Here is a 19,388-nt window from a genome sequence, read left to right as displayed (position 1 = left end):
AACATTAGTATTGTTGTCTCTAAATGATTATGAACTTGTTTTTTTTTTTGCATTATTTGAGGTCTGCTAGCAATGCATTTTTTTTTTATTTTGAACATTTCACATTTTCAGAAAATAAATACAAAATTTATTGCTTGGAACTTCAGAGACATGTTGTCAGTAGTTTATAGAATAAAAGAACAATTTATATTTTACTCACAAATATACCTATAAAGAGAAAAATCAGGCAAACTGAAAATTTTGCAGAAAACACAGCAGCACTCTGAGGGCCAAAACATATAGAAACACTGGAAACATTAACTCCAAGCTGTATGGTTACTCAGTAAGATGTACTTGCAAAAAAAGCGAAGGTTCTTAGTGCATAAATTGGCCAATTCATGTGTGCCCATCAACCACGGCAAGGACCATGAAAACAAAAAGAAGGCACAGCCTAAATATTTTAGGATGCATCATCATGTACCACTGTGAGAGGGGCCAGGGCCGTAGTCGTGGCCCGCAATGATAGCGCCTGGAGCGCACCCTGGCCACCCGACACATACATGCAATGTCCCATTTGCAGCATACCTTCTGTAACATCTTCTGCACAATCAGGGTCCCCTCTGGTCTGCTGTGTGTTCACACTGAGTCCAGTTTTAACTTATAACAGACAACTTTACTTGAATTCTTTCACAGTACATCCAGTTCAGTTAGAGCAACTTCACGGGGAACATCACAGCACACATCCTTGTCTATTCCTGTGCTTTTTCCTACTTCTACTTGAATGTTCCTGGGTCATACCATTCCATCCGGTACTGCAGAGTTCCTTCTGTCCAGCTTCACTACCTTTAGGAGTTCCCCTGTTTGTTTTGAACCAGATATAAGGGCATCTGCACATGTAGTAAACTGCCACATCTTAGTGCTGCCCTGCATTCCACTGTTGCTGTTTCCTTCAGTTTCCAAGCCCTGGATGTCAGGGCTCCCAGCTTCAAAGATTACGCGGCCTACTGGGGCTCTAAGGACCTCCTGGACTGTCTGGGCTGACTGGCCCTACCGAGCTGTCTGGGCTCCCTGGCTCTACTGGGTTGTCTGGGCTCCCTGGCCCTACTGACTCAAAGCAGGAAGCTCTCTATACCTTATGCAGTTGACCCCTCCAAAGTTAACTGTTACCTATCCTAATCTAAGTGTGCTCAAATGCCTCCTCTAGTGGGCTAATTTGAGTACTGCACTCTCCCTATATACAATGGATACATGGTAGCATTAAGATATCTAACCATATAGACAGAGTAGGACATTTGCATTTAAAAACATTTAACCAGGATAGGTGTGGAGCTTAGTAAAGTCTTTGTAACCCCTTACACCACAACGACAATGGAAAAAGAAGAGAAAGAAGTACACTCATGATGTGCACACTTCAATATAACAGACAACATTATAAAAGTAGAAATTTTATTGCGCAACAGTCATAAAACTAATAAAACCAAGTATACAACCTGACCCTATATCAATGGCATCAATTCTGGTGAAAGCTGCTAGGGGAGGATATATAATGTCATCCCAGATACTAGTGAATAAAGTGCATAATATTAATTTGTACAGTGGAAACAGTCCCAGCTATGCAGTGCACAGCCAAGGAAAGGGATTACACTGCCTGGCAATAATATGTGGTAATAACAATAATACATACAGTGTATAACACTGACATAGCAATAGTGTCACAAAATATTAGCATTAATATTGTGCATAGCAATCGATATGGACTGCACAATGTGACTGTCAAACATGTAACAATATTAAAAATATGCAATTTAGTCTGTAACCCAGCTAAGCCAAAAGTGTGACTGGCAATACATTAGTAAAAAAAAGAGTAAAACAAGCGGGATAAAATAATAAGCTACAGCCCTATGTACAGGGCAAATCACTCAAGAGAGGCCATGGTACAGTTTATCCCCGACACCCAACGCGTATCGCTGTAAAAACAGCTTCATCAGGGACAGTGCTGGAACCAAGTAGTGCATGTCTGATATAAATACACTAACTAAAGTAAATTAGTTACCAGTGATCGCCACAAAGTTCAGGAGGTGGGAGTCAAATAAGCAGTAGGTGCTGTAGTAGAATAAACATAGATGAAGCTAGGTGCCCCGCTGGATGCCAGTGAGCGCATGTGTTCCTGAAGCAGGGCATTCCCCCTTAGCAGCAGCATTGTTGTAACCAGGTGCAGTGTGTAATGGAAGGTGACACTTCTCTGATGGATCCTATCATACCACTTTCCTATCCTACTGAACAAGCCACTCTTGGGCTAAAACGCCTACAATAATGGACAAACCTGTTTCTCTCGGGCTATAAGCCTGCAATTTGAATTGGCAAGTAGAATTGGTTATAGTCACCTGTAGGATAATGGGAGGAGCATTGTCAGACTAGGGGGCAGTCACAACCTCCAATACAAACTGTACAGTATATATATATATATATATATATATATATATATATATATATATATATATATATATACAGTGCCTTGCAAAAGTATTTGGCTCCCTGGATCTTTTCAACCTTTTCCCACATATCATGATTAAAACACAAAGATACCGAATGTAAATTTTTGGTGAAGAATCAACAACAAGTGGAACACAATTGTGAAGTTAAACGAAATTTATTGGTTATTTTAAATTTTTGTAGAAAATCAAAAACTGAAAAGTGGGGCGTGCAATAATATTCGGCCTCATTACATTCAGTGCAGCAAACTCACTCCAGAAGTTCATTGTGGATCTTTGAATGATCCAATGTTGTCCTAAATGCCTAATGATGATAAATATAATCCACCTGTGTGCAATCAAGTCTCTGTATAAATGCACCGGCTCTGTGATTGTCTCAGGGTTCTGTTTGAAGCACAGAGAACATCATGAAGACCAAGGAACACAACAGGCAGGTCCGTGATACTGTTGTGGAGACGTTTAAAGCTGGATTTGGATACAAAATAATTTCCAAAACTTTAAACATCCCAAGGAGCACTGTGCAAGCGATCATATTGAAATGGAAGGAGTATCATACCACTGCAAATCTACCAAGACCCGGCCGTCCCTCTAAACTTTCATCTTAAACAAGGAGAAGACTGAACTGATATGCAGCCAGCAGGCCCATGATCACTCTGGATGAACTGCAGAGATCTACAGCTGAGGTGGGACAGTCTGTCCATAGGACAACAATCAGTTGTACACTGCACAAATCTGGCCTTTATGGAAGAGCGGCAAGAAGAAAGCCATTTCTCAAAGATATCCATAAAAAGTGTCATTTAAAGTTTGCAACAAGCCACCTGGGAGACACAGCAAACATGTGGAAGAAGGTGCTCTGGTCAGATGAAACCAAAATCGAACTTTTTGGCAACAAGGCCAAACGATATGTTTGGCGTAAAGGCAAAACAGCTCATCACCCTAAACACACCATCCCCACTTTCAAACATGGTAGTGGCAGCATCGTGGTTTGGGCCTGCTTTTCTTCAGCAAGGACAGGAAAGATGGTTAAAATTCATGGGAAGATGGATGGAGCCAAATACAGGACCATTCTTGAAGAAAACCCATTGGGGTCTGCAACAGACCTGAAACTGGGATGGAGATTTGTCTTCCAACAAGACAATGATCCCAAACATAAAGCAAAATCTACAATGGAATAGTTCACAAATAAACGTATCCATTAGAATGGCCAAGTCAAAGTCCAGACCTCAATCTAATCGAGAATCTGTGGAAAGAGCTGAAAACTGCTGTTCACAAACGATCTCCATCAAACCTCACTGAGCGCGAGCTGTTTGCCAAGGAAGAATGAGCAAGAATTTCAGTCTCTCGATGTACAAAACTGATAGAGACATACCCCAAGTGACTTGCAGCTGTAATCGCAGCAAAAGGTGGCGCAACAAAGTATTAAGTTAAAAGGGCCGAATAATATTGCACGCCCCACTTTTCAGTTTTTGATTTTCCACAAAAATTTAAAATAACCAATAAATTTTGTTCAACTTCACAATTGTGTTCCACTTGTTGATTCTTCACCAAAAATTTACATTTGGTATCTTTATGTTTGAAGCATGATATGTGGGAAAAGGTTGAAAAGTTCCAGGGAGCCAAATACTTTCGCAAGGCACTGTATATATACAGCATAAATATATACATAGTAATTTTTTACATTTTAAAAATTACAAAAAGGAAAATGGGCTGATGTAAAAGTTTGGGCACCCTTGGAGATCACTTTGATCACTTTTCAGACCTTAATTAGCCTGTTAGGCTTATGGCTTGTTCAAAAAACATTTTTATGGAGCCTTTGTTGTGTAGTTCTGGATAACAAACAAGCAAACAAGTCAAGGTTATGTAAAGAATGTGGATATGTTTAAATATTCATTTGTCCAGAACTGCACAATTTCCTTGCAGTTTCCATGTAGAACGTTTATGCTAGTTTTTGCTCAAGGTGAATTTCCTCTCAAGCTTTATATCATAGACCTGCCTCAGAAATTCCTTCTAATTGCAAAGTTATTTTCCCCAGAAGGGATATTTTTTCTTTCACATTCTTTGTAAGTGTGAGGTAGTGGTCCACACAGTAATACATCTTTACATTTCGCAGGGCTGTCTGAACATATGGTAGAGGGGTGGGATTCAACTCCTCCTCTTAGCTCATAACTTCTCAGTCAATCTTTCAATTTCACTCCAGCCAAGTATAACACCTCAACTAGAACACCTCAAACTCACTGGATTTATTCTGGAATTGACACCAATTGGCATAGCAGGAATTTTACTTTACCTTTTCATTTTCATTGGCAGAGACTTGAGAGTTCTGTTTTGTCATGCATTGTGCAGGTAAGACATGGGTACAAATGATGCTGAATAAGAAGGCGGACACATATATATATATATGTGTGCAATAAATAACAAACATATATATGCATGTGTGTGATAAATAATATATACATATAAAGGTATGTGTCTGATAAATAATATATGCATATATATGTATGTGTGTGATAAATAATATATACACATATATGTATGTGTGTGATAAATAATATATACATATAGGTATGTGTGTGATAGATAATATATATGTATGTGTGTGTGATAAATAATATATACATATAAAAGGTATGTGTGTGATAAATAACATATACATATAAAGGTATGTGTGTGATAAATAATATATACATATAAAGGTATGTGTGTGATAAATAATATATATATATATATATAAAGGTATGTGTGTGATAAATAATATATACATATAAAGGTATGTGTGTGATAAATAATATAAACATATAAAGGTATGTGTGTGATAAATAATATATACACATAAAGGTATGTGTGTGATAAATAATATATATATATATATATATATATATATATATATATATATATATATATATATATAAAGGTATGTGTATGATAAATAATATATACATATGAAGGTATGTGTGTGATAAATAATATATATATATATATATATATAGGTATGTGTATGATAAATAATATATACATATATAGGTATGTGTATGATAAATAATATATACACATATATGTATGTGTGTGATAAAAGGCATCCAAATAGTGTTGCTAATATTGTATGAAAGATTATTTCTGACTGTATGAAAAGGCTCTCTGGTCTAGATCATGTTACTTAGAGGTATGGATGTGAATAATAATATGGTGCAGTTTTAACTTGTAAGTTTTTACCTATGACTTTGACTATCAGGCAAATATTATCAGTTAAAGGTAGTTTTCTGTGAATGTGACTAGATTTAAAATGTAAAAATCAATATAAAATGAGTTCATTCCCACTATGGCAGAAAGCTTTAAACTCTTTTTGACATTTGGGTTGTTTATGTGATCTTTATGACAATATTGAAGTCCTCATTGACAACTTTCATTCATTCATACTTCATTCATTCATTCATTCATTCATTCATTCATGTGCAGCTAACATTATATATCTGAATAGTCATCATGGGGTTAGTATGTTGTCTGACATAGGAATTTTGGATTGTGAACCCAATTTGGACTCATGACTTGGTGCCATGTGAGCAAAAACTATAAATCAATGGATACATCAATTTAGGGATAGATGATAGATGGGTCTTTCTACAGAGCTCACTGAATTCCTTCATGGTACTGTAAAAGGATGCCACTGTTTTAACAAGTTAGTTCATGAATTTTCTTCCCTCCAAAGTATTCAACCATCACCTGCACGTGGTGTTACTGAGAAGCGGAAGCCTTTATGAACCTCAGTAGTGATGAGTGAATAGTGAAATATTCGGATTCGGGAAAATCGGCACAAATAATTTCTAATATCTGTGTTTTCGTGCCGAATAACGAATCCAATGCAAGCCAATAGGAAAGCCGAATATTTTTCTGCTGGACCCAACAAACAGTTCTGGGGGCATGGGAAAAAAGCTGAAATGGATGGGAAAGAGCTAAAACTAAATGGGAACAGCATGGAGAAGATGCCTGCATGCCTTTCTGACTCAAATATGGTATCTGGAAGTAATGTTGTCAGACTATTGCGCCGGTTTTATAGATTTATAAGAAGACCTACCAAACCAAACTTAATTTTTATTTTAAGGGATAAAATGCTAATAAACATTTTCCTTCATATAACATGTACAGTGGGTATGGAAAGTATTCAGACCCCTTTAAATTTTTCACTCTTTGTTTCATTGCAGCCATTTGGTAAATTCAAAAACGTTCATTTTTTTCTCATTAATGTACACTCTGCATCCCATCTTGACTGAAAAAAAAACAGAAATTCAGTAATTTTTGAACATTTATTAAAAAAGAAAAACTGAAATATCACATAGTCATAAGTATTCAGACCCTTTGCTCAGTATTGAGTAGAAGCACCCTTTTGAGCTAGTACAGCCATGAGCCTTCTTGGGATTGATGCAGAAAGTTTTTCACACCTGGATTTGGGGATCCTCTGCCATTCTTCCTTGCAGATCCTCTCCAGTTCTGTCAGGTTGGATGGTGAACGTTGGTGGACAGCCATTTTCAGGTCTCTCCGGAAATGCTCAATTGGGTTTAGGTCAGGGCTCTGGCTGGGCCAGTCAAGAATGGTCACAGAGTTGTTCTGAAGCCACTCCTTTGTTATTTTAGCTGTGTGCTTAGGGTCATTGTCTTGTTGGAAGGTGAACCTTCGGCCAAGTCTGAGGTCCAGAGCACTCTGGAAGAGATTTTCATCCAGGATATATCTGTGCTTGGCCGCATTCATGTTTCCTTCAATGGCAACCAATCGTCCTGTCCCTGCAGCTGAAAAACACCCCATAGCATGATGCTGCAACCATCATGTTTCACTGATGGGATTGTATTGGGCAGGTGATGAGCAGTGCCTGGCTTTCTCCACACATACCGATTAGCATTATCATCAAAAAGGTCTATCTTCGTCTCATCAGACCAAAGAATCTTATTTCTCATTGTCTGGGAGTCCTTCATGTGTTTTTTTTTAGCAAACTCTATTTGGGCTTTCATATGTCTTGCACTGCAGAGAGACTTCCGTCGGGCCACTCTGCCATAAAGGCCTGACTACTGGAGGGCTGCAGTGATAGTTGACTTTGTGGAACATTCTTCTCCCATCTCCCTACTGCACCCCTGGAGCTCAGCCACAGTGATCTTGAGGTTCTTCTTTACCTCTCTCACCAAGGCTCTTCTCTCACGATTGCTCAGTTTGGCTGGACAGCCAGGTCTAGGAAGACTTATGGTGGTACCAAACTTCTTCCATTTAAGGATTATGGAGGCCTCTGTGCTCTTTGGAGCCTTGAGTACTGCAGAAGTTTTGTTGTAACCTTGGCCAGATCTGTGCCTTGCCACAGTTCTTTCTCTGGCCAGTTCCTTTGACCTCATGATTCTCATTTGGTCTGACATGCACTGTGAGCTGCGAGGTCTAATATAGACAGGTGTGTTCCTTTCCAAATCAAGTCCTATCAGTTTAATTAAACACAGCTGGACTCCAATGAAGGAGTAGAACCATCTCAAGGAGGATCACAAGAAAATGGACAGCATGTGACTTAAATATGAGTGTATGAGCAAAGGGTCTGAATACTTATGACCATGTGATATTTTAGTTCTTCTTTTTTAATAAATTTGCAAAAATTTCTACATTTCTGTTTATTTTCCATCAAGATGGGGCGCAGAGTGTACATTAATGTGAAAAAATGATCTTTTTCAAATTTACCAAATGGCTGCAATGAGACAGAGTGAAGAATGTAAAGGGGTCTGAATACTTTCCGTACGCACTGTATATAAAGCAAAATAAAAAAAATTACAAAATTATACCTCCTCTTTAGCATATATTCACATGGAGTGTTTTGGCTTTATTTTTTCCTTTAACATTCGTGAGAGCTCTCACTCATACATTTGGTAGGTCTCTCCCTCATTCCAAATTGTTAGGTAGATAGTGGAATACATATTGCCAATCACTTTGCAATGCCAGCTAAAACATGCCCATTTGAATTTTGGGCTTTGCCTGCCACCACCACCACGTCCACCGCCATGTCATTATGTGGCCCTCGCTTGACATTTTCAGAGGGCCAGCAGGTGCCGTGAAACCTGAGTTTGAGAAGGGCCCTCAGGTGACCCTGTATCGTACATTTGGGAGAGCTCTCACTCCTACATTTGGGAGGTCCCTCCCTCATCCCAAATTGCTAGCTATTTAGTGTAATTGGGGGAGCTATATGCTCAATGTCATTAAATTGGATTCTACCAGACACCAAAAGCAGTAGAATTAAATTTTTAATACAGTGTATGTAAGCGAGGGCCTGTTGTTGTGATCCGCTTTTTGGCTCCCCTGGTGGTGGCTGGTGGTACTGGAGACTTGTGTGTGCTTTTCTGCCTCAGCTCACCTGCTTCCATCAGTTTTGGGAGTTTCCTATTTAGCCTTGCTCTCCAGTCACTTCCTTGCCGGTCATCATTGTAACCTGAGTCTTTCAGTTGCATGTTCCTGCTACTAGTCTGCTGATCAGCTAAGTGGACTCTTGTCCTTATTGTTTTGTTTTTCTTGTCCAGTTTACAGTTTTGTTATTTCCTGTTACTGGAAGCTCTTGTGGACTGAAATTGCCACTCCTGTGTCATGAGTTGACACAGGAGTCTTAAAGTAATTTCAGGATGGGTTTTTTGAAAGGGTTTTTCAGCTGACCGTGAAGTCCTCTTTTGTATCCTTCCTGTTGTGAAATTGGATTTTGGGCTCTCCCTGTGGCCACTGGTGGAATTGAACTGATGTGCATCATCCTCTCTGTTCACCTGTTTCCATCAGGATGTGGGAGTCGCTATTTAGCCTTGCTCCTCTGTCACTTCCATGCCGGTCAACATTGTAATCAGAAGCCTTTCTGTGCATGTTCCTGCTGCTAGACAACTCCCAGCTAAGTTGGACTTGAGTCCTTGTTTGTTTTTGCATTTTGTTCCAGTTCACAGCTGTAGTTTCGTTTCTGTGTCTGGAAAGCTCTTGTGATCTGAAATTGCCACTCTGATGTTATGAGTTAATACTAGAGTCTTAAAGTAATTTCAGGATGGTGTTTTGATAGGGTTTTCAGCTGACCATGAAAGTGCCCTTTCTGTCTTCCTGCTATCTAGTAAGCGGACCTCAATTTTGCTAAACCTATTTTCATACTACGTTTGTCATTTCATCTAAAATCACCGCCAATATTTGTGGGGGCCTCTGTCTGCCTTTCGGGGAAATTTCTCTAGAGGTGAGCCAGGACTATATTTTCCTCTGCCAGGATTAGTTAGTCCTCCGGCCGGCGCTGGGCGTCTAGGGATAAAACGCAGGCTACGCTACCCGGCTACTGTTAGTTGTGCGGCAGGTTTAGTTCATGGTCAGTTTAGTTTCCATCCTTCCAAGAGCTAGTTCTTATGTTTGCTGGGCTATGTTCTCTTGCCATTGAGAACCATAACAGTTTGACCGGCCAAAAAAGGGTTAAATTAATTGACAGAGAAAGGAGAGAAAAGAGAAGTCTGCTGAAGATTTTTTTTTTTTTTTCTCAGTTCTGAGTGTGCTTGTAATTGAATCTCTTGCAAGTCTGCCTATATTGCAGCCTTTCTCTCTCTCTCTCCTTCTAATCCTGGAATGGCTCTGTGTTCACCTGTTTAAAATGGATATTCAGAGTTTAGCTGCAGGTTTGAATAATCTCACCACGAAAGTTCAAAATTTACAAGATTTTGTTGTTCATGTTCCTATATCTGAACCTAGAATTCCTTTGCCTGAATTTTTCTCGGGGAATAGATCTTGCTTTCAAAATTTCAAAAATAATTGCAAGTTGTTTTTGTCCCTGAAATCTCGCTCTGCTGGAGATCCTGCTCAGCAGGTCAGGATTGTGATTTCCTTGCTCCGGGGCGACCCTCAGGATTGGGCTTTTGCATTGGCTCCAGGGGATCCTGCGTTGCTCAATGTGGATGCGTTTTTTCTGGCCTTGGGGTTGCTTTATGAGGAACCTCAGTTAGAACTTCAGGCGGAAAAGGCCTTGATGTCCCTATCTCAGGGGCAAGACGAAGCTGAAATATACTGCCAGAAATTCCGTAAATGGGCTGTGCTTACTCAGTGGAATGAGTGCGCCCTGGCGGCGAATTTCAGAGAGGGTCTCTCTGATGCCATTAAGGATGTTATGGTGGGGTTCCCTGTGCCTGCGGGTCTGAATGAGTCCATGACAATGGCTATCCAGATCGATAGGCGTCTGCGGGAGCGCAAACCTGTGCACCATTTGGCGGTGTCTACTGAGAAGACGCCAGAGAATATGCAATGTGATAGAATTCTGTCCAGAAGTGAACGGCAGAATTTTAGACGAAAAAATGGGTTGTGCTTCTATTGCGGTGATTCAACTCATGTTATATCAGCATGCTCTAAGCGGACTAAGAAGCTTGATAAGTCTGTTTCAATTGGCACTTTACAGTCTAAGTTTATTCTTTCTGTGACCCTGATTTGTTCTTTATCATCTATTACCGCGGATGCCTATGTCGACTCTGGCGCCGCTTTGAGTCTTATGGATTGGTCCTTTGCCAAACGCTGTGGGTATGATTTGGAGCCTCTTGAAACTCCTATACCCCTGAAGGGGATTGACTCCACCCCATTGGCTAGCAATAAACCACAATACTGGACACAAGTAACTATGCGGATTAATCCGGATCACCAGGAGATTATTCGCTTTCTTGTGCTGTATAACCTACATGATGTGTTGGTGCTTGGATTGCCATGGCTGCAATCTCATAACCCAGTCCTTGACTGGAAAGCTATGTCTGTGTTAAGCTGGGGATGTAAGGGGACGCATGGGGACGTACCTGTGGTTTCCATTTCATCATCTATTCCCTCTGAGATTCCTGAATTCTTGACTGAATATCGTGACGTTTTTGAAGAACCTAAGCTTGGTTCATTACCTCCGCACCGGGAGTGCGATTGTGCCATAGATTTGATTCCGGGTAGTAAATACCCTAAGGGTCGTTTATTTAATCTGTCTGTGCCTGAGCATGCTGCTATGCGAGAATATATAAAGGAGTCCTTGGAAAAGGGACATATTCGTCCTTCGTCATCTCCCTTAGGAGCCGGTTTTTTCTTTGTGGCTAAGAAAGATGGCTCTTTGAGGCCGTGCATTGATTATCGGCTTTTGAATAAAATCACGGTTAAATATCAATATCCGTTGCCACTGCTGACTGATTTGTTTGCTCGCATAAAGGGGGCCAAGTGGTTCTCTAAGATAGATCTCCGTGGGGCGTATAATTTGGTGCGAATTAAGCAGGGGGATGAGTGGAAAACCGCATTTAATACGCCCGAGGGCCACTTTGAGTATTTGGTGATGCCTTTTGGTCTTTCAAATGCCCCTTCAGTCTTTCAGTCCTTTATGCATGACATTTTCCGTGATTATTTGGATAAATTTATGATTGTGTATCTGGATGATATTTTGATTTTTTCGGATGACTGGGACTCTCATGTCCAGCAGGTCAGGAGGGTTTTTCAGGTTTTGCGGTCTAATTCCTTGTGTGTGAAGGGTTCTAAGTGCGTTTTTGGGGTTCAAAAGATTTCCTTTTTGGGATATATTTTTTCCCCCTCTTCCATCGAGATGGATCCTGTCAAGGTTCAGGCTATTTGTGATTGGACGCAACCCTCTTCTCTTAAGAGTCTTCAGAAATTTTTGGGCTTTGCTAACTTTTATCGTCGATTTATTGCTGGTTTTTCTGATGTTGTTAAGCCATTGACTGATTTGACTAAGAAGGGTGCTGATGTTGCTGATTGGTCCCCTGCTGCTGTGGAGGCCTTTCGGGAGCTTAAGCGCCGCTTTTCTTCCTCCCCTGTGTTGCGTCAGCCTGATGTTGCTCTTCCTTTTCAGGTTGAGGTCGACGCTTCTGAAATCGGAGCTGGGGCGGTTTTGTCGCAGAGAAGTTCCGATTGCTCCGTGATGAGACCTTGTGCTTTTTTCTCGCGTAAATTTTCGCCCGCCGAGCGGAATTATGATGTTGGGAATCGGGAGCTTTTGGCCATGAAGTGGGCTTTTGAGGAGTGGCGTCATTGGCTTGAGGGGGCTAGACATCAGGTGGTGGTATTGACTGACCACAAAAATCTAATTTATCTTGAGTCCGCCAGACGCCTGAATCCTAGACAGGCGCGCTGGTCGTTGTTTTTCTCTCGGTTTGATTTTGTGGTGTCCTACCTGCCGGGTTCTAAGAATGTTAAGGCGGATGCCCTTTCTAGGAGTTTTGAGCCTGACTCCCCTGGTAATTCTGAACCTACAGGTATCCTTAAGGATGGAGTGATATTGTCTGCCGTTTCTCCAGACCTGCGGCGGGCCTTGCAGGAGTTTCAGGCGGATAGACCTGATCGTTGCCCACCTGGTAGACTGTTTGTTCCTGATGATTGGACCAGTAAAGTCATTTCTGAGGTTCATTCTTCTGCGTTGGCAGGTCATCCTGGAATCTTTGGTACCAGGGATTTGGTGGCAAGGTCCTTCTGGTGGCCTTCCCTGTCTCGAGATGTGCGAGGCTTCGTGCAGTCTTGTGACGTTTGCGCTCGGGCCAAGCCTTGTTGTTCTCGGGCTAGTGGATTGTTGTTGCCCTTGCCTATCCCGAAGAGGCCCTGGACGCACATCTCGATGGATTTTATTTCGGATCTTCCTGTTTCTCAGAAGATGTCTGTCATCTGGGTGGTGTGTGATCGTTTCTCTAAGATGGTCCATTTGGTTCCCCTGCCTAAGTTGCCTTCTTCTTCCGAGTTGGTTCCTCTGTTTTTTCAAAATGTGGTCCGTTTGCATGGTATTCCGGAGAATATCGTTTCTGACAGAGGTACCCAATTCGTGTCTAGATTTTGGCGAGCATTCTGCGCTAGGATGGGCATAGATTTGTCTTTCTCGTCTGCTTTCCATCCTCAGACTAATGGCCAGACCGAGCGGACGAATCAGACCTTGGAGACATATTTGAGGTGTTTTGTGTCTGCAGATCAGGATGATTGGGTTGCTTTTTTGCCTTTAGCGGAGTTTGCCCTCAATAATCGGGCCAGCTCTGCCACCTTGGTGTCTCCCTTTTTCTGTAATTCGGGGTTTCATCCTCGATTTTCTTCTGGTCAGGTGGAATCTTCGGATTGTCCTGGAGTGGATGCTGTGGTGGAGAGGTTGCATCAGATTTGGGGGCAGGTAGTGGACAATTTGAAGTTGTCCCAGGAGAAGACTCAGCTTTTTGCCAACCGCCGGCGTCGGGTTGGTCCTCGGCTTTGTGTTGGGGACTTGGTGTGGTTGTCTTCTCGTTTTGTCCCTATGAGGGTTTCTTCTCCCAAGTTTAAGCCTCGGTTCATCGGCCCGTACAAGATATTGGAGATTCTTAACCCTGTGTCCTTCCGTTTGGACCTCCCTGCATCTTTTTCTATTCATAATGTTTTTCATCGGTCATTATTGCGCAGGTATGAGGTACCGGTTGTGCCTTCCGTTGAGCCTCCTGCTCCGGTGTTGGTTGAGGGCGAGTTGGAGTACGTTGTGGAAAAAATCTTGGACTCCCGTGTTTCCAGACGGAAGCTCCAGTATCTGGTCAAATGGAAGGGATACGGTCAGGAGGATAATTCTTGGGTGACTGCCTCTGATGTTCATGCCTCCGATTTGGTCCGTGCCTTTCATAGGGCTCATCCTGATCGCCCTGGTGGTTCTGGTGAGGGTTCGGTGCCCCCTCCTTGAGGGGGGGGTACTGTTGTGAAATTGGATTTTGGGCTCTCCCTGTGGCCACTGGTGGAATTGAACTGGTGTGCATCATCCTCTCTGTTCACCTGTTTCCATCAGGATGTGGGAGTCGCTATTTAGCCTTGCTCCTCTGTCACTTCCATGCCGGTCAACATTGTAATCAGAAGCCTTTCTGTGCATGTTCCTGCTGCTAGACAACTCCCAGCTAAGTTGGACTTGAGTCCTTGTTTGTTTTTGCATTTTGTTCCAGTTCACAGCTGTAGCTTCGTTTCTGTGTCTGGAAAGCTCTTGTGATCTGAAATTGCCACTCTGATGTTATGAGTTAATACTAGAGTCTTAAAGTAATTTCAGGATGGTGTTTTGATAGGGTTTTCAGCTGACCATGAAAGTGCCCTTTCTGTCTTCCTGCTATCTAGTAAGCGGACCTCAATTTTGCTAAACCTATTTTCATACTACGTTTGTCATTTCATCTAAAATCACCGCCAATATTTGTGGGGGCCTCTGTCTGCCTTTCGGGGAAATTCTCTAGAGGTGAGCCAGGACTATATTTTCCTCTGCCAGGATTAGTTAGTCCTCCGGCCGGCGCTGGGCGTCTAGGGATAAAACGCAGGCTACGCTACCCGGCTACTGTTAGTTGTGTGGCAGGTTTAGTTCATGGTCAGTTTAGTTTCCATCCTTCCAAGAGCTAGTTCTTATGTTTGCTGGGCTATGTTCTCTTGCCATTGAGAACCATAACACCTTCCTCTATCTAGTAAGTGGACCTCGCTTTGCTAAATCTACCTTCATACTGTGTATGTCTTTTCCTCTGAACTCACCGTTAATATACGTGGGGGCCACTATCATCTTTGGGGAATTTCTCTAGAGGTAAGCCAGGTCTGTTCCTTCCTCTTCCAGGCGTAGTTAGTTCTCCAGCTGGCGCATGGCATCTAGGCAGCCGTAGGAATGCTTCCTGGCTACTGTTAGTTGTGTGGTAGATTTAGGTCACGGTCGGCTTGAGTTTCCATCACCCGAGAGCTAGTCTGTTATTTTTGTGTTTCTGATGTTCCCATGCCATTGGGGAATCATGACAGTATGACCGGCCACTGTTAAAGTAATTGGCAGAAGAAAGGAGAGTAAAAGAAGTCTGTAGATTTTTTTTTTTTTTTTCCTCTCATGTTTGCTACTTAGTTGGCTCAGTTGTATTTCTGCTCTATTTACAGCCTTGCCTTTCTCTCCTTCTAATCCTTGAATGGCTCTGATCTCTCCGGTTTAAGGATGGACCCTCAGAGTTTGGCTGCAGGTTTAAATAATCTTGCTACGAAGGTTCAGAATTTACAAGATTATGTTATACGTACTCCTATTTCTGAACCTAAGATTCCTACACCAGAGGTATTTTCCGGAGATAGATCTCGATTTCTGAAGTTCAAATGTAATTGTAAATTATTCCTTTCTCTCAGACCTCACTCCTCTGGAGATCCTGTTCAGCAGGTTAAAATTGTGATTTCGTTACTGCGAGGTGACCCTCAAAATTGGGCATTTTCATTGACACCAGGGGATCCTGCGTTGCTCAATGTGGATGCGTTTTTTCTGGCTTTAGGGTTGCTGTATGAGGAACCTAATTTGGAGATTCAAGCTGAAAAAGCTTTAATAGCCCTGTCCCAAGGGCAAGATGAAGCTGAGATATACTGCCACAAATTTCGTAAATGGTCTGTGCTTACTCAGTGGAATGAGTGTGCCCTAGCGGCAAATTTCAGAGAGGGCCTTTCTGATGCCGTTAAGGATGTCATGGTGGGGTTTCCTACGCCCACAGGTCTGAATGAGTCCATGACAATGGCGATTCAGATTGATCGGCGTTTGTGGGAGCGCAAACCCGTGCACCATTTGGCGGTATCTTCTGAAGGGACGCCAGAGAAAATGCAATGTGACAGAATTCTGTCAAGAAGCGAGCGGCAGAATTATAGGCGCAAAAATGGCTTGTGCTTCTACTGTGGTGATTCCGCACATGTTATATCAGCATGCTCTAAACGTACTAGGAAGGTTGACAAATCTGTTTCTATTGGCACTTTACATTCTAAATTTCTTCTGTCTGTAACTCTGATTTGTTCATTATCAGTTATTACCGTGGATGCCTATGTGGACTCTGGCGCCGCTCTGAGTCTCATGGATTGGTCCTTCGCCAGGCGCTGTGGGTTTGATTTGGAGCCTCTGGAAGTTCCTATACCTCTGAAGGGTATTGATTCTACACCTCTGGCTTGTAATAGACCACAGTTCTGGACGCAAGTGACTATGCGTATGACTCCAGATCATCAGGAGATGATTCGCTTCCTTGTGTTGTATAATTTACATGATGTTTTAGTGCTTGGATTACCATGGTTACAATCTCATAACCCAGTACTGGACTGGAAAACTATGTCTGTGTTAAGCTGGGGATGTCGGGGGGCTCATGGGGACATACCTTTGGTTCCTATCTCGTCATCTATTCCCTCTGAGATTCCTACATTTTTGTCGGATTTTGGGGATATTTTTGAAGAGCCTAAAATTGGTTCTCTCCCTCCCCACAGAGAGTGTGATTGCGCCATAGATCTGATTCCAGGCAGTATATTTCCAAAGGGTCGTTTGTTTAACCTATCTGTACCTGAGCATGCTGCCATGCGAGAATATGTTAAGGAGTCCCTGGAAAAGGGACATATTCATCCTTCTTCATCACCTTTAGGAGCTGGGTTTTTCTTTGTCTCTAAAAAGGATGGCTCGCTGAGGCCTTGTATTGATTATCGACTCCTGAATAAAATTACTGTCAAATATCAGTATCCGTTGCCGCTGCTTACTGATTTGTTTGCTCGCATAAGGGGGGCTAAGTGGTTCTCCAAGATTGATCTCCGTGGGGCGTATAATTTGGTGCGAATTAAGCAAGGGGATGAGTGGAAAACCGCATTTAATACGCCTGAGGGCCACTTTGAGTATTTAGTAATGCCTTTCGGCCTTTCTAATGCGCCTTCAGTTTTTCAGTCCTTTATGCATGATATTTTCCGTGAATATCTGGATAAATTTATGATTGTGTATTTGGACGATATTTTGATTTTTTCTGAGGACTGGGAGTCTCATGTTCAGCAGGTCAGGAGGGTTTTTCAGGTCTTGCGGGAGAATTCTCTGTGTGTAAAGGGTTCTAAGTGTGTTTTTGGGGTTCAAAAGATTTCCTTTTTGGGGTACATTTTTTCCCCTTCTTCTGTTGAGATGGACCCTGTCAAGGTTTGGTCTATTTGTGACTGGACGCAGCCTACTTCTCTAAAAGGTCTTCAGAAGTTCTTGGGCTTTGCTAATTTTTATCGTCGATTTATAACTGGTTTTTCTGGTGTTGCTAAGCCTCTTACGGATTTGACTAAGAAGGGTGCTGATGTTGCCAATTGGTCCTCTGCCGCTGTGGAGGCCTTTCGGGAACTTAAGCGCCGCTTTTCGTCTGCCCCTGTGTTGCGCCAGTCCGATGTCTCTCTCCCCTTTCAGGTTGAGGTCGATGCTTCCGAGATCGGAGCGGGGGCGGTTTTGTCGCAGAAAAGTTCCGATTGCTCAGTGATGAGACCTTGTGCGTTCTTTTCTCGAAAATTTTCTGCCGCCGAAAGAAATTATGATGTCGGTAATCGGGAGCTTTTGGCCATGAAGTGGGCATTTGAGGAGTGGCGTCATTGGCTTGAGGGTGCTAGACATCAGGTGTTGGTTTTGACTGATCACAAGAATCTGATTTATCTTGAGTCTGCCAGGCGCCTGAATCCTAGACAGGCACGCTGGTCGTTGTTTTTCTCTCGGTTTAATTTTGTGGTCTCATATCTACCAGGTTCTAAGAATGTGAAGGCGGATGCCCTTTCTAGGAGTTTTGAGCCTGATTCCCCTGGTGATTCGGAACCTACAGGTATCCTTAAGGATGGGGTGATATTATCCGCTATTTCCCCAGATCTGCGACGTGCTTTGCAAGAGTTTCAGGCGGATAGACCTGATCGCTGTCCACCTGGTAGACTGTTTGTTCCTGATGATTGGACCAGTAGAGTCATCTCGGAGGTTCATTCTTCTACGCTGGCGGGTCATCCTGGAATTTTTGGTACCAGGGATTTGGTGGCTAGATCCTTCTGGTGGCCATCTCTGTCTCGTGATGTGCGTGTTTTTGTGCAGTCTTGTGATGTGTGTGCTCGGGCCAAGCCTTGTTGTTCTAGGGCTAGCGGGTTGTTGTTGCCCTTGCCTATCCCGAAGAGGCCTTGGACGCACATCTCGATGGACTTTATTTCTGATCTTCCTGTTTCTCAGAAGATGTCTGTCATCTGGGTGGTGTGTGATCGTTTCTCTAAGATGGTCCATTTGGTTCCCCTGCCTAAGTTGCCTTCTTCTTCCGAGTTGGTTCCTCTGTTTTTTCAAAATGTGGTCCGTTTGCATGGTATTCCGGAGAATATCGTTTCTGACAGAGGTACCCAATTCGTGTCTAGATTTTGGCGAGCATTCTGTGCTAGGATGGGCATAGATTTGTCTTTCTCGTCTGCTTTCCATCCTCAGACTAATGGCCAGACCGAGCGGACGAATCAGACCTTGGAGACATATTTGAGGTGTTTTGTGTCTGCAGATCAGGATGATTGGGTTGCTTTTTTGCCTTTAGCGGAGTTTGCCCTCAATAATCGGGCCAGCTCTGCCACCTTGGTGTCTCCCTTTTTCTGTAATTCGGGGTTTCATCCTCGATTTTCTTCTGGTCAGGTGGAATCTTCGGATTGTCCTGGAGTGGATGCTGTGGTGGAGAGGTTGCATCAGATTTGGGGGCAGGTAGTGGACAATTTGAAGTTGTCCCAGGAGAAGACTCAGCTTTTTGCCAACCGCCGGCGTCGGGTTGGTCCTCGGCTTTGTGTTGGGGACTTGGTGTGGTTGTCTTCTCGTTTTGTCCCTATGAGGGTTTCTTCTCCCAAGTTTAAGCCTCGGTTCATCGGCCCGTACAAGATATTGGAGATTCTTAACCCTGTGTCCTTCCGTTTGGACCTCCCTGCATCTTTTTCTTCTTAGCCTTGTTGTTCTAGGGCTAGCGGGTTGTTGTTGCCCTTGCCTATCCCGAAGAGGCCTTGGACGCACATCTCGATGGACTTTATTTCTGATCTTCCTGTCTCTCAGAGGATGTCTGTTATCTGGGTGGTGTGTGACCGTTTTTCTAAGATGGTTCATTTGGTGCCATTGCCGAAGTTGCCTTCCTCGTCTGAGTTGGTTCCTTTGTTTTTTCAAAATGTGGTTCGCTTGCATGGTATTCCTGAAA

The 19,388-nt window shown here is 42.7% G+C and overlaps 1 protein-coding gene across 1 annotated transcript in view; it reads left to right on the top strand.

The window, feature by feature from the left end:
• The first annotated feature begins 4,668 nt into the window (after positions 1-4,668).
• LOC143774986 (uncharacterized) overlaps positions 4,669-19,388 on the top strand; it is an 862,433-nt gene continuing 847,713 nt past the window's right edge. The window contains exon 1 of the mRNA XM_077262800.1: positions 4,669-4,814. The gene's annotated coding sequence lies outside the window, so the exon portion shown is untranslated. The remainder of the gene's footprint in view (positions 4,815-19,388) is intronic.

This window comes from Ranitomeya variabilis, chromosome 5, assembly GCF_051348905.1.
Source record: "Ranitomeya variabilis isolate aRanVar5 chromosome 5, aRanVar5.hap1, whole genome shotgun sequence".
Lineage (NCBI taxonomy): Eukaryota > Metazoa > Chordata > Amphibia > Anura > Dendrobatidae > Ranitomeya > Ranitomeya variabilis.
This window is presented reverse-complemented; position numbering and strand designations above follow the sequence as displayed.